At 41.6% G+C, this 10,000-nt stretch overlaps 1 long non-coding RNA gene across 1 annotated transcript; it reads left to right on the top strand.

Moving 5' to 3' along the window:
• Positions 1-506: 506 nt before the first annotated feature.
• On the top strand, positions 507-8,752 carry LOC136011428 (uncharacterized). The gene is made up of 3 exons (XR_010611371.1): positions 507-541; positions 6,591-6,757; positions 7,067-8,752. It is a non-coding gene; the product is annotated as an uncharacterized LOC136011428 (long non-coding RNA).
• Positions 8,753-10,000: the final 1,248 nt, after the last annotated feature.

Here is a 10,000-nt window from a genome sequence, read left to right as displayed (position 1 = left end):
TGAGGCAAGTCTTGGACCTTGTAGGTACTTTTACTCCCTCTTTCTGGCTGCAGTGCTTTACTTCTCTTGTTACAGGGCAGGAAATAACTGCTTCTGATCCACTGTCCCTTATCTGAGGCAAATCATTTTGTTGCAATTCAGTCTTGATTTTTGGAAAGAACTGCAGAAAAACCACATGTCCCCAGAGAGTAAAAATGCAACACACGCTTTGCTGCTTAAGAATTATTTCCCCAGATTCATCTATTTCATATCTTAAGTACTTCATGGCTGAAAGGTCAGATCTAAAATAACCTAATCTCCTCTTTTCCCTCTGAATTTAAGAGAATACTTTCTTTCTACAGGACAACTCAGAGAACCAGCTGAGCAATGTTAGTCTCACAGGTATTGCTGGTTCAGATCTCCTGCAGGCAAATAGACTTGTGTAGACATTCCCAGCTGATGGCTGTTTGGCTTCTATGAAGTTATTTGTCAGCTGTTCCCATATCCCTGGGGAGGGAAGGAGGTGAGTTCCTGCTCTCTTTGAGGCATATGCGGAGTTAGGGTAGGTATTTCAGCATAGAGTTTTAGATTTTCCCTGGCTGGTATGTATCAAACTGGGCTTCTCAGTGAAGATTTGAATACATACATACATACACTGTAAGGGCTCTCGCAATATCTGATTGTTGCATAAAGCCCTTATCTCCAGCAGCCTCTTAGGTTTTGATTTCTCTTCTTTTTTTACTTCTGAAGGATTTCTATTTCCAGGTTGCTCTGGTTTGGTCTGTGATAGAGTTAATTTTCTTCCTAGTAGCTGGTACAGTGCAGAATGGATTTGCTTATGTCTGTGGCTTGTACTTATGTGTATTCTAACCATAATCTTGAGCACCTCTGATTTTGTCAGTGTATTTATCTTCAGCCATATCAGTACGGTAGAAAAAAAGCTCTAGAGAGAAGGGATGGGGGGATCGACAGCTTTCAGTTACTTTGAGATTTGGAGGAGGTTTCACATTTTGAGTAGCTTTTGGGGATTTGAGAAATGTGGAAACATTTCTTTATCTCAAGAAAGATATCTTTATCAAAGATTTCTTTATCAAAGAAAGAGCCTGCACAGTTATAGGGACAAGGAGTTTTGTGCAAGTGAAGGAGAGAAGGCTGATACCTAGGACTGGCACTCGGACCCTGCTCTGCCACTTTCCTCTATTGAGTGACCTTGTTAGTAAGAAAATGGCTCTTCTAGAGCAGTATTCTTCTCTAAGGAAAAGCTAGAGCTGGGCTGAAGTGGGAGACGGGGATCAGTATGCTGCTTTTTGTTTCCATAAACTCACTGAGGAATGGCATTCAACTGCGGTGCACATGTGATTAAACTAATCTAGTTAAAATCAGAAAAGGATTTCTCATAATTCAATTGGAGTTGTTTTTAATGTTTGGACTTTGGTCAAGGACAGCTTTATTGATTGAATTTAATTGCATATATTTTCCTGTCCATTTATTGAAGCCCGTTTTTCAAGTCACTTGAGAGGCTGCTAACATTTCAGAAAGGGGATATGCCAAAGCATTGCTTTAATTCATTATCTTTTGGACATACAGTAGTTGCTACTTGGCCCGAATTAAATCCATTGGAGAATGTGATAGCATAATTACTTACAGGTATCCAAAACTGCTTTTAACTGAATTCTCTAGGAGGTTATGCATAAGATTAGTCTTGTCCTTACACTGGATGCAAATGTCTGGGATTTCAATGATAAATAAATACTTCATCAACTGAGGACAGATTTTTCTTGTTTGCCTGCATTGCTGACGGACCCAGGTTCTTCTGAGGTCTTTATTTTTCCTTAGTATATAAAAGTATTTCACAGATTAGCTCAGTAACTCTTTCAAAATGTCTAAACACAGTGACCCTGAAGGGAAAGAAACCGTCTGTGCTTCTGACTTGCTTTTGTTCTTTCAAACCATGCTCAGCCCTCAAAGACTTTCTAGACGAAACTGCACATTAGCAAGATTGCTTCACACAGTGTTCTGACGACGTCAGGTCTGTGCTCCTCCAAAAGTTATGTCAGCCCCCTTCCAAATGTAGTGAAGGGCTCGATGTTCCTAGCCTGGAAAGACCCATGGCCTGGAAAATGCTGTAGGAAGGGCAGGAGTTGTGTTGTGCTGCAAACCCCCATGCCACAGCCCTGAAGCTTTGCTGAACCTGTAAGCTCTGCCCCTGCTTTTCTTGCCCATTTTCTATGGTCTTTTGCTCCCAATCTCAGCTTCCTGCCTTCAAGAAGTTCTCAGTCTAGCACATGCACATGTATACAGGCATGTGCAGGGGCTTCTGCGGGCAGCTGTGGACCCGTCTGCATGCTGGGCTTGGTTCTCTAGCTCTGTGCTGAAAGTAACTGGCATCATCTTGTTGTCTGTGAAAACTGAAAGCAGCAATCGCTGCAGCTGTTAAGGTTGTATTTGTCTATAATAGGCCTAAGTAGAAAATGTGAATCTACCTATAAAAACTGAAAAAAAGCACTGGCATCCAGTGCTTTTCAGATACCTGGCTATTGAGTTGGGAGGTTCATAATGCCAGGCTTGGTCTAGTTTCAAGTACTGCAAATCAGACACAATCCAGACTTACTTATTAGTTCTTTCTTATTTAACAAAGCATAATGGTTCCTTGGAAGGTTCCCACAAAGCACCCAGCTCTTTTCCTTTTCTTACACAAGCTCTGTGGTTAACAAAAGCTGAAATACTCAATGTGTGTAATACCTCTCCTACCCCAAAACACCTGCTGTTTAAATATTGCCGGATTCACAGAAGTTTTGCTCAGGAATCCAGTGATCGTATCTCATAAAAGGCACAAGGAATTCCTTTCACAAGGAACGGAACCACAGATGGTTGTGTGATTTGAGGGCCACTGAACATCAGTGGTTTTACTGACTGAATCAGAATTACAGAAACACCTGCATGACTGCATCTGCAGACTCAGCTAAATTATGCTTCCAACCAGCCACATGATATCTAATGTGCAATTCTTCTGCATTTTAATCAAATGCATTGTAATGTCAGTACAAAATTTCAATATGAATGCACCTTAATGTAGGAGTAACTAATAGCTACCATCCATTATACCAGTTAAGAGACATACTTCCCACTAGGCAATAGGGGAACGGTTATTTTAACTCATTACCTGGCTTGTAAATGACATTTAATTGCACATGAAGAGGGGATGTTCACAGGACAATGCTGGGAATGCAGGACTGAGCACCCAAAAAGTTAGCAACTGTTTAAAATAACACTGCAGAGGGGTGTCCGTGAGACCCCCCTCCACGGCTAGACAGGCTTTGTGGGCTCTGCCCAAACGTGCCTGTTCCCTATAAAACCCATGCAGAGGCTGGCAGCTTAATGCTGGAAAACTTTTGCGGAGTGTATGCAAACTCCAAGTTTCTAAGGGCTGTCTGGATTTGATGGATTTTTGAGGTTACTTTAAAGCTTTTCTTAAGTAACAGATGATGGAGGCCAGCCTTCCTGTTGTTGCTTTCAAACTACGTCATCCGAGATTTTCAAGGGAAAACTACCAGAATGATAACACCGAAAGATTTTATTTCTTTTCCTAGCACCTTTCTTAGAGATAAATGGATTTGTTTGGATTAAAGTTTTCCAGAAAGAAATCAGCCTGACAAAAGCATGAATTTCTGCGAAAAATGTCCTTTCATGGCTAATACCTGGCAAAGTTATGAGCGCTGAAAATCAACCTTTAAAATGGGAGGTGATGGTCAATGTTGGGTGATGGGTAACACTGCGCGTTATTGCTTCCTGAAATTGTTGGATGTGCCATTGGCTCTGTCCTGAGATGTGTTCAGCTATCAGAAGTGAGTCTAAGCATCCACAGGAGTGAAATCAAGACTCCTGCCCTCGTACATGATTCTGCCCATAATGTAACTGGTGGGATTGGGGCTAAATAAGCATTGTTGTATCATGGTATCTGTTATCAGCTTGTTCATACTTCTGGTACCATTTGAGAAAGCCTGAAAGCATGGAGTAGAAAGTGAAGATTTAAACTAAGCAAATTCATTCCTGAAAGGTTGGGTATTGAAACACAGTACTTCCTGTTCATGTTTAACTTGACTTTAGCTCACTGGTCCCTGCTGCACTCAGAATTATAACTCAGTAAACATCTCCAAGGATTGTACATCTAAAAACAACCTTCCAAAATCTCAAAGTGTGGCTTAAAGGCAGAAAAGCTCCTAGCAATGAAGAGGTTGAGAGAATACGTATCTTGACTTGGTCATTTCCCCTTTCAGATGTGGGCACATGCTCATTACAAATTACACTGAAATCAGTAATTATTTTCATATGGTTAGCAAATAATAATGATTCAACATTTGCATGTCCCTGAATTGCAGTGGAGTGGCATTACAGATGGTACGAGATGCATCAGTTTTACAAAACATATTGAAGACTTCAACTTCATGACGGAAAGTGTTCTGTCATCACTTAACTTATATGCACAGTGTAGCGGGGAGTCCACAGTTACAAGAACCACTTAAGATGCTAAAAACAGGTACAGAGAAATAAAATGGAAATGCTTTAAGTTACCTTAGCTTTCCACTTGTTTTTGTAAGTACTGAATGTTAAAGCTCCAGCTGTCCTGCCTAGATGGAGCCATGGATAGAACCCAAGTATCCAGTTCATGCCTTAAAAAAACCTACCATAATGCATTGCCATGCAACCATAAAGTTGCATGGCAAACAGAAGGGAACACACAGAATAAAGCTACCTGAAGCAATAACCTTGGCTTCTAGTTCGTGTCTATTAAGTACTTACCCTGAGCGTGCAAACCCCACCAAGCAGCTCCCGTAAGAGTGAGCAGGAAAAGGAGGTTGCAGTCACTGGTCCTGTAAAGTGCAGTGATTTCTAATAACAGCGGTGTTTGCTGTGAGTGATCTGGATCAACATCAAAAAAACCCCCATCTAGTCAAGTGCACAGCAAGGGGTCTATTCTCATGTCCATGCTCATATGTTAAGTCCCATTGACAAGCATTAGTGGGAACTGCAGGCACATATGGATATGTGAATAGCCCCAAAGGGAACTGCATAAAGTAGTGTTTGACTGCACAGAGATCACTTCAATTGCCAATATAAAATAATCTAGGGGCAGAAGCCTTAAAAAATGCTGTGAATAAACCAAATAATTTAAAGAAATTGATAAATAATGGAGGTTAAAAAGGAAACAACAGGATAAAAACAGCATTAGAATCTGTTCTTTGAACTAAATAGTAAACAATAATTAGCTTTCTGAACTAACCCTGGCTAAAACTTACAAAAGTGGTTTGTAACTCAGTTCTCTCATTTTTAGAGCCTCTTTGTCTTATGTTACTCTATATTCTAAGTAGAAAAGAGAGACACAGCAAAAACAGCTCACTGACAAGACATGAGTTAAGCAAAGCACTGATAAGTTTTGCTCTGCCAAAGAACATGGTACATGAAATAGGGGCAGCTCTGCAATAGGTCAATGATAATGATGCTCCTGTGGTTATGCAGCACCAACAGCTACTCTATAAATGTCAAAGCCTTGCAGAAACTCCCTGAGGAAGGTTTCCTGCTATCCGAAAAGCCTCCAGCAGCCAGCCTGCTGGACAACAAATACCTCCAAAGAGTTTGGTCTCTATCTGCACTAAATCTTCACGTTTTTCCCTAAAGCCACTGCCTAGTGCAAAACCCCATTGTGATTTGGAGAACTCTTCTTACATATACTTATATAGCTGAAACTACAGAACCTTTCCTGACAGCCAAACATTAATATGTGTAATGAACAATGAAATCATGTAACATGATCATCACTGCTGGAGGGTTTTAAGACAGTGATAAGTGTCCATATTAAGAACCTAAACTGGTGGGATATGGAGTGGATGATGAGTAAATAACATGTATAAATCAGGTCTAACTGTGATCAAATCACTGGGCTCCTTACCTCATTCTGGTGGCCATAGAGGAATTTAGCCACCTAAATTACAAGTTATTGCAGAGTCCTGTGTGTCTGTGTGTCTCATTGGATTCAGACCCAGGCCCATACTGCTGCAGGAACACTGCTTTGGAACATCCCAAGGTGAAGCAATCCATATGACAGGAAATGAAAGCTCTTCTCTTACAAGATGTCCTTTTCCAGTGGTCGTTTAGACCATCAGCTAACCTATTAATTATGGTAAACCAAAGCTTATTGGGTCCCTGCTGGCCAAATCACTTGAGAAGACAAATGACACCATGTTCCAGACACCTACAGGTAATTACACATGGTGACAGCGGTGCGTGACAGAACCATTTGAGAACTGACGCGAAGAAGAGAGGTGCATTTCTCGTTTGTATAGACCGAACTGTGTTCTGATCCCTAAGTGCCTTAGGGTCTTAGAAATCAAAGGCAAATTAAGCAAGGTAAAGAAAATCAGTCACCAGGTGTTCATCTGGAAAAGTGATACATCTCCAGTGAATTTCAGCAGTTCTGGGAACTGATTCCCCTCCCCATATCACACTGTGCTTTATAAAGCTGTTTTATCAGGCTACTGGCAGAGGGCAACTGCTCCACAAAGAACAGAATCTGGAGGCTCACTCTTCCCAGTGTCTTCTCTGCCTACCAACAGATCTTTCATCCCGTCTCTGATGTTTTTGGCTATCAGGATACACACAAAGACAGGCATGCACTTCTAGGAGAAGCTAAATATGGTGCCTGACCCTTTCCTGAAAGACTCCTGAAGAAAAGAGGAGAAGATGGCTCTTCCTCTGAAGAGTACCAGACAACCGCAGCCAGGTAGGGGAACTCCGAGCTATGTTCATGTTTAGTAAATACTTATTACATTAGCACTATCTGAATATTACTAAATGCTGGTTAGAAAGGGAATGACGGAGAATGATCCAATTTAAGCAGTATTTATTACTAAAACTCAAAATGCACGCTATGTTTTCAGTACTGAATTCTGGTTTGATAAAATCCATGATCAGAAATCATTTTTACTCAACTTGTGCATTGTTAGAGTAAGTATCTAGAAAACCTAAGCAGAAAATAATGTTGCAAACAGCAACAAAGAGATATGACAACATATTTTGTCTTGTTTTCTAGATTTCTGCTTCTGGAACAATAACCTACCCCCATCAGACTTCTTCCTGTCAAAAGAAAAGAGACCGATTTATGTTCGCAGACCGAGAACTAGTCACCTTCACATCATACCACCACACCTTGGATCTATCAGTTATTTTAAGGATGAAGAAGTTCCTCATAAGATGCCAAGTCGATCTGTGGGACAATTTACTGCTTAGAGTTGATTATCAGCATCACTGCAAGCCCAAAAGGCAGGTCATCAGCCACTGGAGTGATATCTGCCTATATCTCTGAGACTCTTTAGCTGTTCAGGCTTTGCTATCACTGACAATTTTAATGTCCCCCAAACTTCCGGCATTTGAGTTACCAATTAGTAATGCTGCCCAGTGTCTTTTTTGGTTTAGCTTGTTACTGAGTTACCAGTGTCTCTTCTGTGGACAAGTTGCAGTTATGGTGCAGATACATAGACTGAAATACCATCGGTGATGTTCTTCGCATATATATATAGCCAATGAATAAAATGCATGCATTTCGTAGAGGTCTGTACTGAAATGGCCCTGAAGAACTATTGGGAAAACACCAGGACCACCTGGAGGCACATCTATCTTGCAGTTGGTAGAACATGTGAGGGAAGGCCAGACGTAAGTCTGTAAACCCCAATTAGCTACAGACAGTGAGAGGCTGCCTCAAGTAAATAAGTAGGAGATGGATACAGAGAAAAGTGCATCACGTGAAGCATCATAAGCGGTACTGAATGGAATTACTTTGTAGAGCTTGGCTCAATCACCTGAGTTGAGATTTTACGGAGGATGTTTAGCATAGACTGAAAATGTTACAACAGGCTAGAAGTAGCATCTTCCCTGGAGCATCCTTATCCTTCTCTAGGGAAAAAAGCGGATCTTCACCAGCTGTACATGCCAGTGCTGCTCCCACAGAGGAACAGGGCTGCTGAACAGAGCAGCAGGGGTGGCTGGAAAGACCACAGGGAGTGGTAGGGGACACCTGAGCATGAAAATATTTCATATCAGATCTAGTTACAGCCATCTGTAAAATCAGTGACAGCACAGACACCTGGTAGTTGTGTTTCATGGGCTAACAAATATGTTTAATGGCAGATCACAGTGCAGATCTGTGCTGATCACAGAACTGGTCTATGCTGTTTGATTTTATAGAGTTTATCTCCCAGCTTTCATCAGGGCTAGAAGGACATTAGGGTAGGCTGAACTGTGCTTCATCTGAACTTAGATGGGAGACCCCCTGAGAACATACCAGAGCTGAAGGAAATGGGGTGAGGTCCCTGCTTTCTCTTCCTTCTGCGCTACACTGAGCTGTAATTGGAGGCACCATGTGGTGGTACTGTGGAGTCTTGAAATGGTTTCTGTTTGTTCGTGGTTTTGACAGTTGTTGAATTTTTCAGAAGGATGAGGGAGGAAGAGGTTTGTAGTATGCAAACAACACACAGGATACATGTCTGGGAACTGCTGTGGTGGGTACCTATGGCCACAGAGGAAAGAAGCTGTGTGAGCAGCAAGACAGGTGATTGTCACCATTTCTCAGGGAAATCAATTGCTGAGGCAGGGCTGCTTCAGAAAAAGAGGGGCTTGGGGTGAAGCTTCAGCCTAATATTCTGCCTGTGACCCACTCCAGTCCAGGACTGTCTTATTCACACTGTGAATAAAGCGCACTTTCATGTAGATGATGCCCAGATGTGAGCAGAGGCACAGAGCCCTGAGAAATCAGCTATTTCCTGCCAGGAGGCAGGCAAAGGGTGACAGACCTGCTGGTAGGGTGCTGGCTTTTGGTGGTTTTGTGTAGCTCCATCAGCACATAAATTCTGTCTCTATCTTTTAAAGTAATACATTATTAGAGATACATGAATGTGTGATACCTGCACACCTGGGCTGGGGCTGGAGAGCCCACGAAATGTGTTAGACTTGTTATTACTTGATTATTCCTTTGCACAGGTGTACATTCCTGCTCCCAAATGCTTATGAAGCATCTCTGCTGATGTATGTAGACCCGCAGTGTTAAAGGCTAGAGAAAGCCCCTTGATATATTACAGTTCATCGTGTGCCACTGCCCTTGCATTAACTTGGCATTAATTTGGTTTGCGGTACAGCGGGTCTTGCTTTGAAAATATCAGAAAAAGATAGCATCCACTTTGTGCTTTGAAAGTCAGCCTTCAGCCCTTCTTGCTATTAAAAACTCCCGAAATTCTCACTCGAGTTTGTTTGACTTCAACTTGCAGTTCTGCAGTTTTCTCTGAAAGATTAAAAATGTCATCAGTATCCAGCAGATACTTCCAGACACATCTCATAGATACTTAAATACTCACCCATTATACTCATGTCACGTCTCAGAATTCTTTCCAGTAAGCTAGGCAGATTGAGTGCTTTAAGTCTTTCACCATTAAGCACTTTCTTCAGCCCTGAAATCCTCTCTGTGGCTCTTTTCTGCACCCTCTCCAGTTTTGCAACAATCTTTTAAAAGCGTGAGCACCAGAAACTGCATAATCTTACATTGTCTGTATTAAAACCAATTGTGTTTGAATGGGCTCAGCTCATCAGGCAACTGAGATCACTTGAAGTGTCATTCTCATCATTGTCTGTCACTCCACCAATGTTCCTGTCGCCCTCAAATTAATCAGCTGTGAATTTACAGTGTTTATACCCAAATCGTTGTAGAAAACATCGACTAGCACCTGACCTGATGCCGATCTGAGTAAAACTCTCCCATTCAGTAACACTTCCTGATTCGTAGCTACTTTTAAACAGGCTGTTTGCCAATTCCTAATCTAATTAGTGCACGCTCTGTTGCTATTTCTAATGCTTTCTGATCAGAATACCACACAGTGTTAATTCTAATCTCCATAAAAAATGAATATCACATCTCTTCATTGACCTTTATCATTCAGTCTTTACCTTCATCATATTATTTGATGCGCCTCATCAAAGA

This window comes from Lathamus discolor, chromosome 3, assembly GCF_037157495.1.
Source record: "Lathamus discolor isolate bLatDis1 chromosome 3, bLatDis1.hap1, whole genome shotgun sequence".
NCBI lineage: Eukaryota > Metazoa > Chordata > Aves > Psittaciformes > Psittacidae > Lathamus > Lathamus discolor.
Note: the sequence above shows the minus strand (reverse complement) of the source record. Positions and strands in the feature narration are given on the sequence as shown.